We start from the raw sequence: 22,121 nt of genomic DNA on the forward strand, positions 1-22,121 counted from the left end.
ACCCACACCAGGAGGAGGAGAGCAATGGTTAAACCTGCCTGGCAGGCTTTGTGCCCTGCCAGGACACTCACCCAAAGCATGCAGTGTTTGAGGTACTTGGAGAAGACAAATGAAATCTGAGGGAATGAGTACACACCTTCTAACTGATATCTATATTAATCATTTACATTTCTCCTGCATTGCATTTTCTTGTAGTAGCCATGGGGAAATTAACTCTGCCATTGCACAGAGATTGTGGAAACAGAGGAAGAAGTAATAAGAAAAACCTAAAGCACTAATAAAGTATCAAGAACTGTTATTTAACATCACATCTGTATGCAGCCTATTTAAATACTAAATATTTACTTCAGTGTCTAGCCTATTTTGAATCTAATGCTCTGAGGATGTGGACATATTCACACACTGAATCTGCACTGAAACTACGAGACACTGTCTCATTGAAGTGCACAGGTCCACTGAAATATGTATTAATAAGAATACTTAAGTTCACACCAGGTTTCTAGAAGTCACTAAAAAGAGCACACTTCATCTGAAGCCAGTAATGCAACCTATAAAACAATTTCACTTAGAAAACAATTCTTTAGTACTTCAGAGAAAGGTGACAGACAGTTCTTATCAATCTTTCTACACTCCACAGGTATTTGCTTGTTGCCAAAGTAGGAGATTGCTAGATGAAGGTCAGCATTGCATCTGAACTCATCCAGCAACTGGAAGTGATCTGTAATACTTCCAGCAAAACATTTAATATTCTAGTCAAGGAGAGGAAATTCTCATAGTACAGAAAAAACATGACAGAAATGGCTTTGATATATTTATATTTAACAACCCCAAATAAAAATTTCCACATAAAGCACAATAAGTCATTTCCAATTCTATGCATACACTTCCCAGAGCAGCCTACAATAACACAGGCATGCAGGATGTGCCAGATCAGAGCAGATGATTGCTCTATCAGGTCCAACATCCTGCCTGCGCTTCAATGATGGGAGAAAGTTTGCCTTGATGTAGTTTGTATTATCATTTTTCAAGGTTATTGAGTACTTCTGGACCCTTCTGCATGTGAAGTGCTATGTAAACACTGATTAATATTTTTCTATGTTATTATATATATATATTATGTATTTATATCCATTTGGGGCTGTTCAGTCTGGAGAAGAGGAGGCTCCCAGGTGACCTTCTTGTGGCCTTCCAGTATCTGAAGGGGGCTTACAAAAAAGCTGAGGAGGGACTTTTTAGGATATCAGGTAGTGACAGGACTAGGGGGAATGGAGCAAAGCTGGAGGTGGATATGTTCACACTGGAGATGAGGAGAAAGTTCTTCAGCATGAGAATGGCGAGACCCTGGAATGGGTCTCGCTCAGGGAGGTGGACAAGGCTCCATCCCTGGAGGTCACAGGATCATAGGGATGTTAGGGGTTAGAAGGAACCCAAGGAGATTGAGTCCAAACCCACTGCCAGAGCAGGACAATACTATCTGACACAGAGCACAGAGGTGTTCAAGGCCAGGCTGGATGAGGCTGTGGCCAGCCTGATCTAGAGTAGGGTATCCCTGCCCAAGGCAGGGCAGTTGGAACTTGATGAGCCTTGTGGTCCCTTCCAACCTTGATTGATTCTATGATTTTATATATATACACATACATGCCAGTTGTAATTTAGTATGGAAAGGAGACAGGTGATAGAGTGTAGTTAAAATTCTTGGAGCTCAGGAGTGAATATTTTTAAACCTGTTTTTAGCAAATAAACCAAGTGGGAGAGCCATGAAATCATCAAATCCTTCTAACCAACAATATATTCAGCAATATATTATTCCTCAACACAGGCTTTGAGGCAAACTGATTTGCATGCAGAGGGTAAAGCTCATTTGCTTTTAACAGATAAATAAACAAGCAGGAAATTTAAAATAACCTCAACAATATCAGTGCTTACTTGGTCTACTTAGGTAATTTTAATCTTGCTTTGATTTGTGCACATTTTCAAGCAACATTTGGGTTTCTCAACACACTGCAGCACATACATCCACAGATCAAATTCTCTACACCAAAATCAGCTCCGAGCCGAAGGGCATAGCCTATGTGGTAGAAGGAGCTGTGAAATACACACCAGTTATACCTCACTTCTGCTTTTGGCCTGATGGTTGTAAATCTACACTAAATACCTTAAAGGAAACATGTTTTAAAATGTCAGATGGAGCTTGTAGGGGGAATATTTCTAAACTCTGGGCAGGCTTTAGAAACATTTATTCAATGGAACATGAAAGTAAGTATAGTGGTTCAGCTGCTTAATCCAGTTATTCTAGCATGCTGTCAACAGAAGCCATCACTACATGCCCCAGAAGAAGTTGAAAGAAACCCTCCTGTGTCAAAAATATGATTAGAGTTTTTAGTATCCCTAATAAACAGGGATATGTAAAAAAAAAAAGACTTACCTCAGCTTTTATGTTTTCACTTTGAATTTTTTGGCTTGCAGATAGCCAGAGGCTGGCAAACTCTCAAAAGTCCAACACAGATAATGGTACTGTGATCTCTGCTCTTACACTTAGATTTTTGGGAGTCATGGACAAGTTTCTTACTTATGCTGTGACTCTTTTTTTCATCATCCATTAAATCAGATGGTGCAGGGGTTTATGAAATCATTGAAAAGACCTCTTTAATCATCCCATAGCTTGTTTTCTATGACTATTTCATCATTCCAACAAATATTTGCTGACCCTCACTGCTGCTATTTCAAACCCCAGTTTTCCCTGTCTGCATTGAAAGCAATGCACCAGCAGGATTTCTGAAAGCAGCTTCACTTATTTTCTCACTTTCTTGGCTTCTTCAAGGCAATTATATTATGCATTTCAGAATTTACCAGTTTTTCCTTAAGCTTTTTTTGTACTGTTCCTTCCTGATATTGTCCTCCTTCCTTCCCTCCAGTCACATGGGGACTTATTTTATCAGCACCTCAGATACAAATTTCAGTCTTAATCAAGCAAGTTTTACATGTATAATGCCCTAAATACATCCAAATCCCCCCTACAAGCATAGATTTATCACAAAGTTTATGTGAAACCTTACTGCAGCACTGAGAATAATGCTGCTCTTATTTTAACCACGAATAGTTCAGGTAGTTTATTATCCTGGGGAATTACAATCTCTCCTCTCACTACCTTCCCTTCACAGCCTACTTTGGGTAAACATATTCCAACCCAAAGGCCATGAGTTATGATTTTGCTGGTAGTCATTATGCATTTCACTGGCTTCAGTATTACCTTTTTATCTTGCTGTTAAGGAGACCTCTACAAGTAGGCTACAGAGCTATGCAAAAGCCAAGCCAAAGTAGGAAATACAGACAGGACTTTTAGACAACACAAAAGAAAACAAAGCATCTAGCAGTTCTGACCAGTTGATAACGCAACATTTTTACCCTGTTCAGGGAATGGAACTTAAAATTACTTCATCCAGCAATATAACCAACCATGTTTTCTTCATGCAAAGTCTGGCACGTTACACCTGTACCCTCTGCAGAAGACAGCTTATTGCTGATTACAACTTCTGTTAGTAGTCACAAACACACAGTATCACAGTATCACCAAGGTTGGAAGAGACCTCATAGATCATAAAGTCCAACCCTTTACCACACAGCTCAAGGCTAGACCATGGCACCAAGTGCCATGTCCAGTCCTGCCTTGAACAGCTCCAGGGACGGCGACTCCACCACCTCCCCGGGCAGCCCATTCCAGTGTCCAATGACTCTCTCAGGGAAGAACTTTCTCCTCACCTCCAGCCTAAATCTCCCCTGGTGCAGCCTGAGGCTGTGTCCTCTTGTTCTGGTGCTGGCCACCTGAGAGAAGAGAGCAACCTCCTCCTGGCCACAACCACCTCTCAGGTAGTTGTAGACAGCAAAAAGGTCTCCCCTGAGCCTCCTCTTCTCCAGGCTAACCAATCCCAGCTCCCTCAGCCTCTCCTCGTAGGGCTGTGCTCAAGGCCTCTCCCCAGCCTTGTCGCCCTTCTCTGGACATGCTCAAGCATCTCAATGTCCCTCCTAAACTGGGGGGCCCAGAACTGAACACAGTGCTCAAGGTGTGGTCTAACCAGTGCAGAGTACAGGGGCAGAATGACCTCCCTGCTCCTGCTGGCCACACCATTCCTTTTGCAGGCCAGGATGCCACTGGCTCTCTTGGCCACCTGGGCACACTGCTGGCTCATGTTCAGGCGGGTATCAATACACAACAGTAAAAGGCTCAGAGTTCAGTGACACAAGCTGGAATTCAAGACATACTAATTAAATCATCTGTGTGACCCAAGATGAAATTAAACCTGATAAGCCATTAAGCCATGCACACAGAGAGCAATGCTGGGGGGGAGGTTAAGTTCACCTTAAAATATGCAAACAAAAGGCAAAATAACATTCTTTGGCTGTAAGGAGACATTCTGAAAAATGAATGTGCTGCCTAGCCCTTGTGGGAACTTTGGGTCTCTAAATGGTCACTGTGACTTGAAGCAGAGGTACTCACAGAGATGCTGCCCTGCTCTGAAGTTTCAGTCTGAAGAGGTGGCTGAGGAAGACCTTGTGGCTTTCTGCAGTATCTGAAGGGAGCTGGAGTGAGGAGAGGGCCAGCCTCTTCTCCTTGATGACACGCAACAGGACCAGAGGAAATGCTTTCAGATATCACTAGATGAGGTTTAGGAGGAATATTAGGAAATATTTCTTCACTTGAAGGGTTCTTCAACACTGGAATAGGCTGCCCAAGGCAGTGATGGAGTCGCCATTCCCAGATACATTCAAGCAGCCTGTGGACATGGCATTTACAGCTCTGGGGCCTCCAACACGGGAAGGATATGCAGTGGGTCTAGAGGAAGGCCATGAAGATAATCAGAGGGTTGGAGAACCTCCACTACCAAGACAAGATAAGACAGATGGGTTGTTCATCTGCAAAAAGAGAAGGCTCTGGGCAGACCTTATAGTGGCCTTTCAGTACCTAAAGGAGGCCGACAGGAAAGATAGAGAAGGATCCACTATCAAGGCATGTAGAGACAAGACAAGGGATAATGGTTTTAAACTGAAAACTGGTAGATTTACTTAGATAAATAAGTAATCAATTCCTTACTGTGAGGCTGGCAAGACAGTGGAACAGGAGGAATGGAGCAAAGCTGGAGGTGGATAGACTGGATGTGAGGAGAAAGTTCTTCACCACGAGAGTGGTGAGACCCTGGAATGGGTCGCCCAGGGAGGTGGATGAGGCTCCATCCCTGGAGGGCACAGGATCACAGAATGTTAAGGGTTGGAAGGGACCCAAGGAGATCATTGAGTCCAACCCTGCTGCCAGAGCAGGACAATACTATCTAACACAGAACACAGAGATGTTTAAGGCCAGGCTGGATGAGGCTCTGGGCAGCCTGATCTAGAGTAGGGTGTCCCTGCCCAAGGCAGGGGAGTTGGAACTAGATGATCCTTGTGGCCCCTTCCAACCCTGACTGATTCTATGATTCTAGGCTACCCAGAATGCCTGTGGATGTCCCCCTTCTGGAGATGCTTAAGGCCAGGTGGGATGGGGCCTGAGCAACCTGGTCTAGCAGAAGGTGTCCCTGCCCATGGCAGGGGGGTTGGAACTAGATGGTCTTCAAGGTCTCTTTACAACCTAAACCAGTCTTTGATCCTTGTGTTCTTCCCCTTTACTCTCCTTCTACCTCAGGAACCTCTTTTCCTTTACTATAAATCCTTATACATGAGTTTAAATATAACATTTAAACACTAGAGATACAGCAACCTTTCTCAGTCTTTACATAAATATGGTAATTTATCTCATGAAAAACATGACACTGGATGCCAGAGAGCCTAGGCTACGTTCAGACAAAGAACCACAGTTTCTTGTTGCTCTGTAATAAAGGAAAAGCAATGACATTGTAACAGGAAAATTGAATGCTCAATATTTTGGAACAACATATTAATCATCTGGTATGTACTAGGCAATGAGAGGTAGGTTTGATTTTTCAATACCTAAATACAGAATTACTTCTTTTCAGATAAACTCACCAGAAACACTCCTATCTAGAGCTCAGAACAAAAATTGGTCTTGAGATAAATGCTTTTCATTTTGTTGGATGCCTGGTAAGCTCTGCCAAGCCAATAGAAAGGTATCCTAAATTTCCCTACACAACAATACATCTACTTTATTTTGGTCTTGTGCTCTAGTTCTAGAAAAGGAGCTTTCTAATATTATCAAGTGAAAGAATAAATAAATCTGTGATGGTTTGGGTGTTATCTGCCCCCACACACACTTAAGAAAATCACCCAGACTAGACTCAGTCAATCTGGAAATGACAGAATGAAGCTTTATATTTACAGCTTAGCACAATATACAGGCAGATATTTACAGTATCTACAGCTATAGACAGAATACAAAGTAATGCAGAAACACAACAGCCCTCCCAGAAACCAGAGTTCCCAGGAGGGGCTCCCAACCACCCTTCCACCTCCTCTCCACCCCTCTACATTACCCCAGACCTTGCCTTATGTTCAAGGTGAATTTGGAAGATTGGCCAGGGGAGTTAGGAAGCAAAAGTCTCACAGACGGCAGGTTAGAGAGAGAGAAGTGCAGCCCAAAGCCAGAGAGCAAAAACTGTGTGCCACGTCCAATCCTGCCTTGAACAGCTCAGGGACGGTGACTCCACCACCTCCCCGGGCAGCCCATTCCAGTGTCCAATGACTCTCTCAGGGAAGAACTTTCTCCTCACCTCCAGCCTAAATCTCCCCTGGCACAGCCTGAGGCTGTGTCCTCTCATTCTGGTGCTGGCCACCTGAGAGAAGAGAGCAACCTCCTCCTGGCCACAACCTCCCCTCAGGTACTTGTAGACAGCAATAAGGTCTGCCCTGAGCCTCCTCTTCTCCAGGCTAACCAATCCCAGCTCCCTCAGCCAATGCAGTTCCATCTGCATTACCCTCAACTGAAGTGTTTTTTCATTTCCATTACAAATGGTACTCACTGAACACCCACGTGCAAGGTTGCCATTAAGAGTGGGACTGCCAGGACAGTGGTATTTTATTTCAGCAGGAGTTTCTGTAGGCACACTGGCACCGTGTAACATTTTTCAGAGCTAACTCTTAAGTATCTAGCTTGACATGATGCACACTGACAGTTACCCTTCTCACATGTTTCCATGTTTGGCTGTTTTAATTTGTATTATCCTCCTCCCTTGGGGACTCTATGAAGCCAGTGATGTCTTTAAATGTTATGTCTCCATATGGCTGAACAGAGCCTAAACATTTTGGGTCCTGTCATAAATTTAAGGGAGGGAAAAATACATTATTTAAGTCTTAGTGATTAACAGATTAGAGCACCTGTTTTACAAGGGTCTGGACACAGATTGTATTTTTTTGTGGAGTAAATCTGTTTGAGTCTTCGGCCTTTGGGGACCTTTTTGTTTATCAGCACCATTTAGCATTTTCTCAGCTTCTTCATAGTCTGTTGTTCAGCCATGCATGACACACTCCCAATGGTAAGTTAGCATAACAGTACAATATGCTTTGCCTGCTCATTTGGATTGTAAATATTTGTACTGTTTGCTATCAACAGCTTTGTGGTTCTGTACCAGGCTGCACATATACACACATAAAGACACTATATATAGAAGTAGATATTGCATTTATGAATACACTTATTTAAATAAGCATTAGGCAGAACCAATACATGTATAATAAGGAATATTGTGATTTCAGGAATGAGCAAATCTTCAAATTGAAAGATTCAGGATTTTTGTGCTTAAGGTACCCACTTCAGAGCATTAACTTTCATCCACAGTGGCAGAAGCTGGCAGATGTGATTTTGCTTGTGCTAACTCAATAAATGCATGTCAAATCCAGTTAATAAATCAGCCATCACTAAGTGCCAAGCAGTTCAGCTGCTCAGAGAGGAGAGGTGAAGAAACAGGTTTATGATTCCCTGTCACTCAGATGCACACATTCTATCATCCCCAGAACCATGGACAAAAAGAGGGTTTCTTTTCTCTTTGATCTCACCCAGAAAGAGACTCTGAAGCTCATTCCCTGCTCCTCACATTTTAACTGAAATGATCCAGCCCTTGTCTTGTGGGATTCAGCTTGCTCAAAAAAAAACCCACAACAAACTGGTGGTCACAGAACGCTCTGACAGCCCTCTCCTCAAGCAGCACGAAGGAATGAACCCTTACATGAAGGTCTCCATCAGCAACTAAATGACTTTTGACAAGTTATGATTATTTTATCCAAAATGGCTTCTTAAAAGATGTAATTGCATTAACATTTACATCAATGACTAATAAATGTATTACCCCCCTCTCCGATGCCTAGCATCCATCTCCCTAGGTGGATTAGTAACAGGGCTGTTACAGCAATTGATTCACCATTTCAAAGGCACAGTTTCTCCACATGACTATGTTGACTGCTGGAAATAACAACTGGTACAGAATTTGTGATGTCTTTTGCTGCATTATGGATTACATCTGCTCATTACTTGCATTAGTTTCTCCTTGACTGTAGTCAGGTGTAATGGATTTTTCCATAGTTAAATACAGACACTACATGATCCTGGCCTGCCCATGTAAGATGCAAATCCAAGTCCTTTTCTTCTGATTTACTGGGAATGGAATTAGACCAAAATATATCTTATTGCCACCTCACTAACAGTTAAGTCATGGTATGGTGGAAGTATCTGTTGACACATGCTCTTCAGTGTAGGCTGCTTTTCAGTTTGCTAATGGTGAAGGACTGGCCAAAAATAAGTTAATAGTCTATACATAAATCTGCTGGAAGTAAAACACCTTTAAGGAAAATTCAGTGTGAGCCCTGCCATGTAATCACATCTGACAACAGCCTATCAGTGAAAGCATTTGGGAAGGTAGAAGATCATGAGTCCTGTGGTTAAAACAAGCCAGGATTTGGATTCATCCAATATCTACATCTTAGGTGGAAAGTGGAAAATCTGGGCATGATGAGCAAGGGGGGGGAAAAACCAACACACAGCAATACTGAGGAACTGAATAAGAAGTATGGGTTAAAGGGAAACTTTCAAAGAAGATAACTACATAGAAAAGGACTCATTGCCTCATACATGCAAACACAAACTGCAGACTGTGACTCACTGGAACATTGGGTTGGAAATCCTGCATGTTTCTCTGAACAATGAATAAATATCCTGGCAAGAAACCACAACTCATTGATCAGTGACCCCTGGTAGTTTTATTTATCACTATTTCTACTTATTGCACATAGCTCTGTCACATGACTGCATTGCACTATCTAATAATATCTATAGTGGCTAGATCTGGGGGACATTAGGTACCTAGAGTTACTGAGACTGTCAAGGCTGAGGCACAGAAAACAAAGGCATCCTCTGGATGACAAAAATAAGGTGGTTACACATTAAATCAGTGCTGCTATAGAGATTCCCAAATAGACTTCTCCAAGAGATGAATGGGCAGTTTATAGCTCCCAAGCCACTGGGGTTTTTTGGCTAGTAGAATGTCACTTCATTGGCTGTGTACTTCATTCAGGTTTCATGAATAATAAAAGCTAATTATGTTTTTTTTTTGGTCTCTAAGAATTTGTACAGTATCAAAATTCATATTTGGATAAAAGAATGGAGTAAGAGTGAAATAAGTGGAAGACAATTGTATAATAACTAAACAGAAGCACCACAATGGGCCTCAAATTTCGTTTTCTCAGCAGAACTGAGTTCCATCAGCAACTCTTCCAGCACCAGGGACCATGCTGCTGCCTGCCAGAACTTTGCAGCAGCATGATCAGACATCTAATGCTTGACTTCTTTCTTAATTGTCCTCTTTAAGCTTGTGTGTGTGTGTTGCCTGAAGTCTCACAGATGGAGAATTAAAGAGACATTTAGAGTCTGCCATACTCTATGAAAACAAACCACCCAAGCCTAGATGTCACCTACAATCACAGACCTACAAGCCTCATCATTGAATGACAAGTGTACCAGCTAGGGACTGCAGTGGGCAGAGTGTGGAATTACAGTAACATGCTGTGTAACATGATCACCTAGATGGCCATGGGTAGAAAACTATGCCACAATACATCATCTTGAAGATATTCTACACTAAATCATATCTCTCTGCTCTCTTTCTTCTCAGAGCTAAATTTGGATAAGGTGGAGGAGTGCAAATCCGGCAGAGATGCTCTGCTGAGTGGATTCAGCTAGGAGCAGTAGTGGTTTGAGAAGATAAGCAATAAACAGCTTTAAGATGGTTCAAAATCCTAGTTCAGCTACCTCACCTTATTTTAGAAAGCAAAACAAAAAGCTATGTTTCACAAAATAAAACAAAACCCTTAAAACATATCTGACTACTCTTAAAAGTTATGTAAAGATCTAAATCAATGTGGAAAATAAGTTTATTAGGTTGGAAAAAGTTATCAACTGGTACTCACATAGACGTAGAGGTTTTGACTACAACTAAAGAAGCATCCAAAGCTCAAATATATGGTAAGAGATACCTAAGCAAGATGCCACCATTCATTGCACCACAGTGCAGCCCTCGCAAGAGAGCAGGCAGTTCCTTGAAGGCTAAATTAGCCCAGGACTTGCACCATCACTGAACAGTCCTGAGGGCAGCTCACTCAGAGCCCAGCGAAATCCAGTACTACACTGCACAGCGTTATGTGTGCTCCAAATAGCCTGGGAGTTGCCTGAATGGCAGACTGAGATACTGCTGAAAACCAATGAAGACTGCAGGACTTGAAAGACAAATATTTTCAAGGAGTCACATAGATTTGGGGGCAATATTGTTTGCTTGTTTTTCTGAAACACATCTTTACTGTCCTTCACCTGTTACTTCACTACTACAGCTGCTGGGAGCTTTACTTCTCCTTTAAGATGTAATGGTAGGCATTGAAACCTCACAGAAATTCCTTGTGGCTGACAAATGGGATTCGCTCTGCCATAGACCAAGTCTCTGAGGCTCTTTTGGAAGTTTACAATGCTTTGTGTTTATTTTGAGATGCATTCATCCCAAAGGAAAATACTCAAACTCCTGTCAGGACAGTGCTGGTGCTTTGTGACGCCTCCGAGCCCTATCCTTTGCCTAGCAGGGATAAGACACTTCATACCTGTACGCTCTGTTGCCACCATCTCTCCGTGGGATGGTGTTTATCTCCTTCTGTGTGAATATAGGATTAATACACAGCAAATAGTGACTTCTTTTTTTTAACTTGCTTCTTCCACACTTTTTCAAGTAAATGTTAAGTGTAGTTCTTCAAGTCCAAGTGGCCTTAAAAGCTAATAGCAAGAAGAAACAAATCACCGAAGGAAATGCATCACATTCCCAAGCAGGAAAGCAAGCTGACACTGCCATGGATTCCAGAGCCAGCAAGGTTTTACAAACTGCTTTCAGGCAGCAGTAAGGCTCATTGCCTTGTCTTATAGCCTGATTGAGATTACTATAGCTATAATGTAGGACTATATTAAGTACAGAGAGAAGATACCAGCTACTGTGTGTGAGTATTTTAATTAGGATAGTGAAAACCTTAGCAGTGAAATTTAAAGAGCATGCACTGACATTTTAGGCACATGCACAATGAATATTTAAACAATCCTGTGAATTACCTGTCTAGAATTAGCACTATTGCCTTTATTATGACCAGTGATATTCATATAAGCATGGGTTTATATAATGTAATGTGTAAGACTTTTATGCAATAAAAAGCTGCTGCATTAGATGTAAGTCTCAATATAGAGATGTGAAATGACAGATACCCAAGAAATTATCTCATTACAGTTATCACATCCTGTGAGATAGCATCCACACACTTCCTCTGTGCTCCTAAATGCACCAAAGAGCCTAAAGATTTTCAAGGGAGAAAACATACACACTAAAATACTCTTATTATATGTATAACGTTCAAATGGTGTATTGACAATAGCCAGAATAAATATCTGTAATTGGTTATGCACAGACCACATCTTTTTGTGTAAGACCATAGCAAATGAGGTCTTAAAACAGGAATATGAATAGTATAAAATTATGACTCTGATTGCTATTTAGTAAGTTATAATTTGAACATATTCTGTTTTCCAGATCACACCCTGCCAAGTTCCTGGTCTTGGTTCCCAAGACTTCTTTGGCTATAGGGCTGGATTAATATACTGCAAAATACAGGAACACTGGCCAGGCTAAGGATGCAACAGGGAAGGGTAAGGAATTAAATCTGGCAAATGCTGTAAGAGACAAGAAGGAGTTCTTCCAAGTATGTCAACAGGAATAGGAAGACAAGGGAAAATGTGTCTTGTGCCTAGGGAGAAATAGTCCCCTGCACCAAGACAGTTGAGGAGCTAACCTGCTGGAGTGCAACTCTGAAGAGAAGGACCTGGGAGTGATGGTGGACAAGTCTACCATGAGCCATCACAAAGTACAGTGGAGTGGGCAATATGGATATCATTGACAATCTCAGAGGTCCTTTCCAGCCTGGTGATTCTGTGATCAATGTGCCCTTGCAGCCAAGGTCAATGGTACTCTGGGGTGCATTAGAAAGGTGTGACCAGCAGGTCAGATGAGGTTCTCCTCCCCTCTACCCTGTTCTGGCAAAGCAATATCTGAAGTAATGTGTCCAGTTCTGAGCTCCCCAGTTCAGGAGAGACATGGAACTACTGCAGAGAGTCCAATAGAGAGCTACAAAGATGGTTAGAGAACAAGAGTCTCTCAGGAGGAAAGGCTGAGATACCTTGTTCTGTTCAGCCCACAGAACGCTGAGAAGAGGTACAGATAGACAAGGCTGGCTGTAGTGAAGTCACTACAATCACATTCATTTACACTACAGGCTCACCATTTTATTACACCTCAGTTTTAAGACTTTATAAAGACACATAATATCACTTTTTATCATCTCATTCTCCAATCTTAAACAAAACAGGTGAGGGACAGCAATTCTCAGAACAAAGTGAACCAGAAACATGCACTTTATGGATAACATAATGATGTCAGCCATACTCATTGCTGGCAACTAAACATCATTTGTGGTTCTACAGAAACAGGAGCAAAGAGATTTAAAGGCATGCAAGGAAAGTGGCTTTGCATCCCAGACAGATACAGTACAGTTTGAAAGAGTTTCAAGTTTAGAATTGCAGAGTCCTTACCTGGGTAGTTTCCTGAGCCCAGTAACACAAATCCAGGCAGGTTTCAAAGAACTGTCCTTAACCTGTCTTTTGCTTTGAAGGTTGCTGCTTCTAACACATGAAATAATGGGTAGGTATCTGGGGGGGGGGAAAAAAAATATAGTTTTTTCAGCCACATAATTTACTCCAACAAAATCCTTTTGCCTATTACTTGTGAGACTGGTCTGTTCAATACACTTGTCCAGTAAACGCACACCAGCACTGCCACAGGAAGGCACAGACTTTACCCAACCCTCTGGAGTTGCCCAAAAGCAGGTGGTCTGACTGCTCTGGAAGCTATGAGCCCGGCAGCAAAATTGCTGTCTGCAACTACCTGAAGGGACACTGTAGCCAGGTTGGGGGTGGCCTCTTCTCCCAGGTAACCAGCAATGATGGTCTAGTTGATGGGACAGGGCTGGGTGCTAGGTTGGACTGGATGATCTTGGAGGTCTCTTCCAACCTGGTTGATTCTATGATTCTATTCTGTGATCCTAACAAGGGGATACAGTCTCAAGTTGTGCCAGGGGAAGCATAGGCTGGATGTTAGGAGGAAGTTGTTGGCAGAGAGAGTGATTGGCATTGGAATGGGCTGCCCAGGGAGGTGGGGGAGGCACCGTCCCTGGTGGTCTTCAAGAAAAGCCTGGATGAGGCACTTAGTGCCATGGTCTAGTTGACTGGCTAGGGCTGGGTGCTAGATTGGACTGGATGCTCTTGGAGGTCTCTTCCAACCTGCTTGATTCTATGATTTTATGATAAGCAGCAAAGACAAAAATCACAAAGGGTTGTTAAACCCAAATATCACAGCACCACTGGTTAGCCTCCTTTTAGCACCAGCAAAAATAAAACTCTGCTGGTTTGAGACTAACTGGAACATTATGAGAGAAACCAGATCATTAGTTGTAAAAGAACAATTATGATAAGGTCTGTATTCATTCACTGATTGGCTGAAAGGGATGAAAAGCCAAAATGTAAGTAGTTTTTCCCTCTTTGCTCTGGGATGCTTTTCCTTTTACTTCTCCTTTGCTCCACTCTACTATCTTCCACTAACCTTGGCTAACCAAATAACAAATAACGTTTGTTGGTTGTTTTGGGTTCTGTCTGGGAAGGAAGAGAGATTGAGTGGCTTTGAGCCCTTTCTGGGTGGTTTCTTTGTCTGGGAGGGAGTTTGGCCTTTTGTATTCTTTCCAATTTGTATATAATTGTAAATATGTTGTGTATATATGCTTGCCAATTCTGCTTTGCTGTAAATCTAGCTTTGCCTTACTTCCAACCCATCTGAGCTGGTCTGGTATAATCCAACAGTTGGAAGGGAGAAGGAGAAATTCCTTAGCCCACCACAAAAGTAAAATAATAACATATAATGTCAAGGCCCCATCCCTGGAGCTAATCAAAGTCAGGTTGGACAAGGCTCTGAGCAGCCTGATCTAGTGAAAGATGTCCCTGGTGACTGCAGAAGGGTTGGACTAGATGACCTTTGGAGGTCCTTTCCAAACCAAACTATTCTGTGACTACAATATAATAAAAACTAATACAATTAGATATAAAATAAACCACAGGTGAGCACACATCTCTTATCACCTGCAATGAACTGGCATATGCAATGTTCCTAGTGAGGAACTCAGAGTTTAAATGAAATCTTTAACAGATACTTCTATCACCATTATCTGAGTGGGAACAAGCAGGATTCGTTGCACTTTAAGTGTACACATAACAGTAAAACACTGAAGCATGAAATAGAAGTCACAGACTCCAGGCTACCTTGCTAAGTAGAGCTTCATATGCCCACTGGAAACAGATCATTGGAAAAAAAAATGGATGGAGCTTTGACAATCATTGAAGCAGAGCAGCTCTGAGGCTACAGCCCCTGTCCCAAATGAAAATACCATTAATTTTGGCTACTCTGTAATGCCTGAGTGGAAGATATCGTGGAAAATTAATTACTTATACTAATGCTTTATCAATACTCCACTAAAATCAACACATTTATGGCTTAAAAATCTTTGTTGGGCATTGCTAAGCATAAAGCCAACGAAGTAAAGGCAAAAAATAGAAAGGAAAAATTCCAAGAGAATATTCCTATCCATAGTTACTGCATTTCAGTGTTACCAGTCACTGAGAGGCAGCCCAGTAAGGCAGCCTAACAAATACTGATATTTCTGTCTGTGCTGTCCCATTTTAACAGTAGATGAAAGCAACAAAAGTATGAAAGTTAACATTGTAACAAAAGTCATTCTGAAAAATACTAGGGGAGGATATTCTTTAATCCAAAACCATGGTGAAAGTCTTTTGTGTAGGCAACAAAACAATTAGAGGGCAAAAACTAATATGTGTGTGTGTGAGAGAGAGAGGAGTATTTTCAAATGAAGGGTTTGAATTGCCAATGAAAAGCTCTTTGAGCTTATTAAAAAGATCTTACTTCCAGCATTCACAGATGTCAGGGGTTGGAAGGGACCCAAGGAGATCTTCCAGTCCAACCCCCTGCCAGAGCAGGACCATACAGTCTAGCCCACAGGAACACATCCAGACAGGCCTTGAAAGGCTCCAGAGAAGAGAAGGAGACTCCACAACCTCTCTGAACAGCCTGTGCCAGGGCTCTGGGACCCTTCAAGAAGTTCCCCCTTGTGTTGAGCTGGAACCTCCTGTGCTGCAGCTTCCATCCATTGCTGCTTGTCCTATCCCAGGGAGCGGTGAGCAGAGCCTGTCCCCCTCTCCTGGCAGCCCTCAGATAAGTATAGACATTTACTAAATCCCCTCTCAGCCTTCTCCTCTCCAGACTCAACAGCCCCAGGTTCCTCAGCCTCTCCTCACCAGGCAGTGCTCCAGTCCCCTCATTATCCTCATAGACATCCACTGGACCCTCTGAAGCAGATCCCTGTCCATCTTCAACTGGGAATTCACTAGACATCTTTAGAGTAAGTGTACTTCCTACCTTGCAAATAGGTCTGAACTCTAAAACAATCAACATTCATACTACTAGAAATGAACTTTTGTCTAGAGACCAATTCTATTGCTGGCCACACGTTGAAATAGTTTTTCATCATAACATTGGTAAGTACAATAAAGGACAGATGAACAGCTGGGGACTGAGTGGCTGAAAAGCAGCCAGGAGGAAAGGGACCTGGGGGTACTGATAGAGAGTAGGCTGAAGATGTGGCCAAGACAGCCAATGGCATCCTGGCCTGCATCAGGAACAGTGTGGCCAGCAGGACAAGGAAGGTTATTCTGCCCCTGTACTCAGCACTGCTCAGGCCACACCTTGAGTACTGTGTCCAGTTCTGGGCCCCTCAATTCAAGAAAGATGTTGAGTACAGGGGCAGAATAACCTTCCTTGTCCTGGAGCATGTCCAGAGAAGGGCAACAAAACTGGTAAAGGGCCTGAAACACAAACCCTATGAGGAGAGGCTGAGGGAGCTGGGGTTGTTTAGCCTAGAGAAAAGGACGTTCAGGGGGAACCTCATTGCTGGCTACAACTACCTGAAGGGACATTGTGTTGGAGGCACTGTCCCTTGAGGTCTTCAAGAAAAGCCTGGATGAGGCACTCAGTGCCATGGTCTAGTTGACTGGATAGGGCTGGGTGCTAGGTTGGACTGGATGATCTTGGAGGTCTCTTCCAACCTGGTTGATTCTATGAAAGAAATATGGCCAGATTTTGACCTTAGCCTGAAAACGGAATTACATTTTCAAGGGCATACAAAGACATTTGACTCCATGAGACATTTTAAACACACTGAATGCATCCAGGGCTTGTTTCAAAGAAACTTGTTTCTGGATTCCCAAGGACTTGGTCAGATCCTGCACAACTATTAAATCCAAGCACAGTTTTAGTCTTTGTACTTACTGCATTCTGAACATGGAGCTGACTGAATTTTCTTTTATGTATTTGCATGGTTGAAGGTTTTCAACTTTTTAAATGGTTGGACTATTTGATGACATTCTTTTATATTTGATGCTTGGTACTGGGAGGTAGTGGAGCCACCATCCCTGGAGGTGTTCAAAAAAAGCCTGGATGAGGCACTTAATGCCATGGTCTAGTTGACTGGACAGGGCTGGGTGATAGGTTGGACTGGATGAGCTCAGAGGTCTCTTCCAACCTGGTTGATTCTATGATTTCACTCTCCATTTGGTGGATGCTTTGAAAAATAGTTTGTTTTGGAAACAGCAATATAAGGTAAAGAACTAGTAAGGAAAACTTGTGAGATTGCTGAAGTTATCCTGTGACTTATCTGATAATCATAAATCATTATCAGAATACATCACAAAACAAAGCAGGTGAAATGAAAAGATGCTTAACTGCCTCAAGCAGTGTGAATTCTGTAAAATAAGTAGTGTATCTCTACAAAAATGAAATCCAGCAGCAGAAATTAATATCAACTAAGCACAGACAAAGGGCTCCATTCATCAATTAATCAAGCCACCAAGATTAATCTAGTTACCTCTTATCTCCTCTGACTTTAATTAAAACCCTCTGCCTAGTTACATGACTTGGTAAATCTTTTTAAATGAATTCTACACTCCTGTTGAAAGATTATATTCTCCTTCTACGTTCTACCTGGCTGCTGTGGCTGTAAGTCTGGTACCTCCTCGTTTGCTTCCATATTTATATAGGCCATTAAACATCATCTTCATGGCCAAGAATTGAGTTTAAATATATTTCTAAATCCACTAACAGAGGATTGTGGTCACACTAGTTACTCTGAAAAGAGCATGTCCTGTAAGCTGTTTAATTACCCTATAAGGATTCAAGTCATTTAAAACGGTCTCACCCCACAACAGTCCTGTAAATCATTCCACAATGCTTTATCACGTTTAAGTACTCTCCCATTTCCCTTCAAACTTGTAAACCATTTCCCTCTATTATTCTTCTACTTTATGAGACTGTAATTTGTTTTAAAGAAGCTTGCTGAATTTCAAATTGGAGCCAGCATAAATCTATTGTGCTTCTATTATTGGGCAAAGCACAGAAAACTCCCAAAGCAGTGGCATCCTCTGGCCATATTAAATGTCAATTCTACTTCTACACATTGCTTTTTTCCTCCTCTTGTGTGTTTCCTCTTGTACAACACAAGAGGGAAATTCCTATAAACTGGTTCCCTGTGGCACTTTCTTCCTGATATGCAGCAAAGCCACTGACTGCATGTGAAAATCATAAAGTTCAGGCAGAAACAGCAGAATCTCTCTCCATATTCTCTAACACCTGCATAAATAATGGAAGCAATCAGTGGTTTTGTAGTCATTACCAGCACAGTATGATGGACTACAATGCAACTCCGTAGCCACATCCAAGCAGCACTGGAGTACCTCTGCCATGTGAGCCTGCAGACATTTGAAGGTGAACAATCCACAGTACTGTAATTCACTTTCCAGCAGCTCCTTATAAGCATTGAACAGAAGGCAGAAGTGTGTAATACGTTGTTAAGAAATTGCCCTGCTTGCAGAAAAGAATCACCTCTCAGTGTGACTGCCTTGTTGCAGCTCACCACTATCCTCAGCTTGCCTCTATCTGTCAGGAGGAGGCACATGCTGTGAGCTTTCCAAGTCTATTGATTCTGACATGCCTGCCATTTCCTTAGCAAAATACTTGCCTGTTTTCTGCATAGAACCCTGGCAAGAGAACATTTACCATCTGGCTCTCAAACAAGGGTCAAGGAGCAATGCCAAGACATATTGTTCTGCTCAAACATGTCAGCAATCCCTTTATCTTCAGATGGGATTTGGTAAGTTGCCTTGACTAGCAGAACAGCATCTCTGCTGTTTCACTGTTTGCCTTTGAAACAGAGAAACTGAAAACCCTAAGTCCTGTATTGCACCCTCTTAAAGCAGTCAGAGTAAATAAACATCTTGCCAGTTGCACCTTCCACAGAAAAACAAATCAAAACAAAAAACAATCCACACAAAAAAAATTGACTAAGAAACCAACCACACATCCATACACCAAAAAAACCCCACAAAACCTAAGAAACAACAAGCAAATCAGATCCCTTCCAGTCTTGCATATGTCCAGACATCTAAAACATTGATGGCCTCAGTGAAAGAAGGTAGAGGATTCAGTGGGCAAGGTTGCAAGATTGACCAGCAGTGGATGCGAAGCCTTTTATTTGGTTCTGTAATACCTTGAGCAAACACATTGCCCTCCAACTCAGAATAGGACTGTGCCCTTGGTGGTGTTTAAATGAGTTCTTCTATTTCCTGGTGTGGAGTTAATGACCAAGAGCAATGGTCCCTTGAGAGTAGGAACCAGCCTTGGGGGGTTATCTGGAGCTGCAGAACAGCTCTGCACCCTGCCCTAAGCATTTTGCCACTCACATCAATTTCTGTGTGTAAATGAAGCACACTGAGAGGGTTCCCAAACGTTTCTGTACTGTCTCACCTGCACCACTGTCCTAGGCAAACATAAGATCCCCACAGACAGTAAGAGGTGCTTGTTACAAGTACTCACTTGTTTTGCCAAGTGTCTGGCACAGCCATCCTGGTACGTGCCTGCACCCTATGGTATTCACTCAGAAATTACATCTTTTAACAAAATCAGAAGTTGCTTGACAAAATGAGGGGGAAGGGGACACACACTGATTTCCCAAATTCCTTTTCATGAAGAGAAAAATCAGACCATAATCTGACCACATCTACTCCATCTGCTGACGATCACAGCTGAATTCACATCTTCATAGGCAGCTGTTTTATGTCAGCATTGTGATGGCAGAAAAGGACAGATTAGTAAAACAAGGTCTGCAATAATGTCTGGTAGCAATTAAAACAATTAAAAGGCCAGAGAAAGGGGCACTATTGCTTGCAAAGGTGCATATGAATTAATATATTTGTGATAACTAAAATGACAATCAGTTGTTCAGATAAATAGTTTAAGTTGCTTCTAACCTGATACCTCAGGCAAAGAAGTGTGAATATCTTCTGAGAGGTAATCCCCGCTGAATAACACTGCAAGATGTGAAAAGAGGATGCTCTTTAATATTATTTCTTCAACATAATAGGAGATTTGCCCCCTGCTATGAAGAACAAAGGATATGATCCACTTCACTCAGAAAAAAAATTCACCACATGCTGAACTCAAATCAGTAAAATCATGTACTCATAAAATGTTGTGTGATAGAGATCTCCGTAGGGAAAGCATCTTAAAAGACTATGAGAAATGTCACTTGCCCACCTAACAAAGAAAACAGTCTCTTGCAGGATTACATGAATAGAAGAACAAAGGAATAGAGTTTAAATTATTTAACCTGTAACTCATTTCGTTTTCTACTCTTCTAGCAAATTTTGAAGTTCCAAGGGAAGATGTGCTCTGTTTTGACTGTACAGTTAGCTAGAGGACAGCAGAGTTACCCAGCCATCTCAGGAAACAGCACATTTCCATATGCAGCTTGTTAAATCTGAAGGCAGCAGCTCAGCAAATCCAAGTCAAAAATATCAGAGACAGAAACACCCTAAGCTACAAATAAGACAAAAACATTTGGTATTGCAGACTTTGGTACCATTTAGCTTTGTCAGGAAAGGAAAGTATAAACACATTTTTGGCTTCCAAATTGTCTCTGGCATATCAAATGGGGGAAGATGAAAGCCTTTGGACTTCAACAGCATCATCAACAAAACAAGAACCTTTAAATCATGACTGAGATCCAGAATGGTGTGCTAATTCTGAAGGTGGAAAATGCCCTCTGGAAACTATTTGAAAAAGAGCATATTCCTGAACTGAAATTCCCTCTGTTGTGTTAGGGAGCTTAAGGAACCAAATCAAACTAGTCTGATACTAAGCTACAATATGGTTAGAAGACAGAAATCAGTTTATTTTGGGTAGATGTTTAGGACACGCTGCTTATACTGGCAGCCCACTCTAACAAAGTGATTCAGAGTTTAAAAGGAGAGTGGATGTGGTACTTGAGGCTATGGTCTAGTAATTAATGATGCTGGGATGAAGGTTGGACTGGATGATCCTGGTGGGTCCTTTCCAACCATAGCAATTAGATGTTGTGCTGAGGGATTTGGTTTAGTCAAGGACATGGCAGTGTGATACTGATTGGACTCACAGTATCACAGTGATACTCAGTGATCTTGAGGATCTTTTCCAATCTAAGAAATTCTGTGATTCTGTGAAAATGAACTCACAGACAGCAGGCTTGAGCCAGAATTTGACTCCTATTTGTTTTCTGCATGCATCCTTTGTGACCAGCCAGCTACTGCAGGGTACTCAGTACGCATTTGTTCCAAAAGGTGAACAAACTCAGTCTTGACCTGGCGATATTTCAACACAACAGGAATTTCTTTAAGAGGAGGAACTGCTCAAATCTCACACTGAGTATATATCAGACACATCTATTTCCTGAGAAAAGGAACCAACTGATGGAGAGAACTTAGTTAAGGCAAGGGGGGGGGGATCAAAACAGAAAAACCCCAGACATTCCATCTGGCTTCCCAGCTGCTTCTGTAAAGAAAAATCTCTCCCAGTTGAAAATTACAAAATTGTTGTTGTAGTGCAGACTTTACAGAAAAAGGCACCAGAATCCATGACTGACAAGCCCTTTCAACAATGGCACAAGTCAAGTTTTGTCTTGCACTCGTTACATTATTTGCATCTGAGAGACTTTCAAGAATTATACAGATGAGACATTAAATAAGACTGAAACAAACTAGGGGAATGTGCTATAAACAAAGTAACAGCTTAAAGGAAAGGAATAAAGGAAGCAGAGGCCTAAGAGATGTTTCAAAAGCAAAACAAGTTTATTTCCTTGAATTTCATTTCTGTGAGGGGAATTTCAGCTGCCTGCTGGCCTGAATTGGGGAAACATGAAGGAACATAATAGTTTTGAGTGCTTGAATGTGGCTGGGTTTTGAGTAGACTTTTTTGACACAGATCTTTGTTGGAACATTCCATGGCAATGCTGGATTACTTGCAGAATAAACAAAAATGTAATGGCTATATATATAGGAAAAGACACTATGCCAAATGCTCCCACTCTGCACAATCTGGTGAAGATCCCTTGGCTATTAAATGAGA

At 41.9% G+C, this 22,121-nt stretch overlaps 1 long non-coding RNA gene across 1 annotated transcript in view; it reads right to left on the minus strand.

Annotated features, from left to right (window-relative positions):
* The window catches only part of LOC135183711 (uncharacterized), a 110,965-nt gene that overhangs the window by 21,511 nt on the left and 67,333 nt on the right, over positions 1-22,121 (minus strand). Inside the window, exon 2 of the long non-coding RNA XR_010305677.1 lies at positions 13,103-13,219. This is a non-coding gene — a long non-coding RNA (uncharacterized LOC135183711). The remainder of the gene's footprint in view (positions 1-13,102; positions 13,220-22,121) is intronic.

The sequence above is a fragment of the Pogoniulus pusillus genome, chromosome 19 (genome assembly GCF_015220805.1).
Source record: "Pogoniulus pusillus isolate bPogPus1 chromosome 19, bPogPus1.pri, whole genome shotgun sequence".
Lineage (NCBI taxonomy): Eukaryota > Metazoa > Chordata > Aves > Piciformes > Lybiidae > Pogoniulus > Pogoniulus pusillus.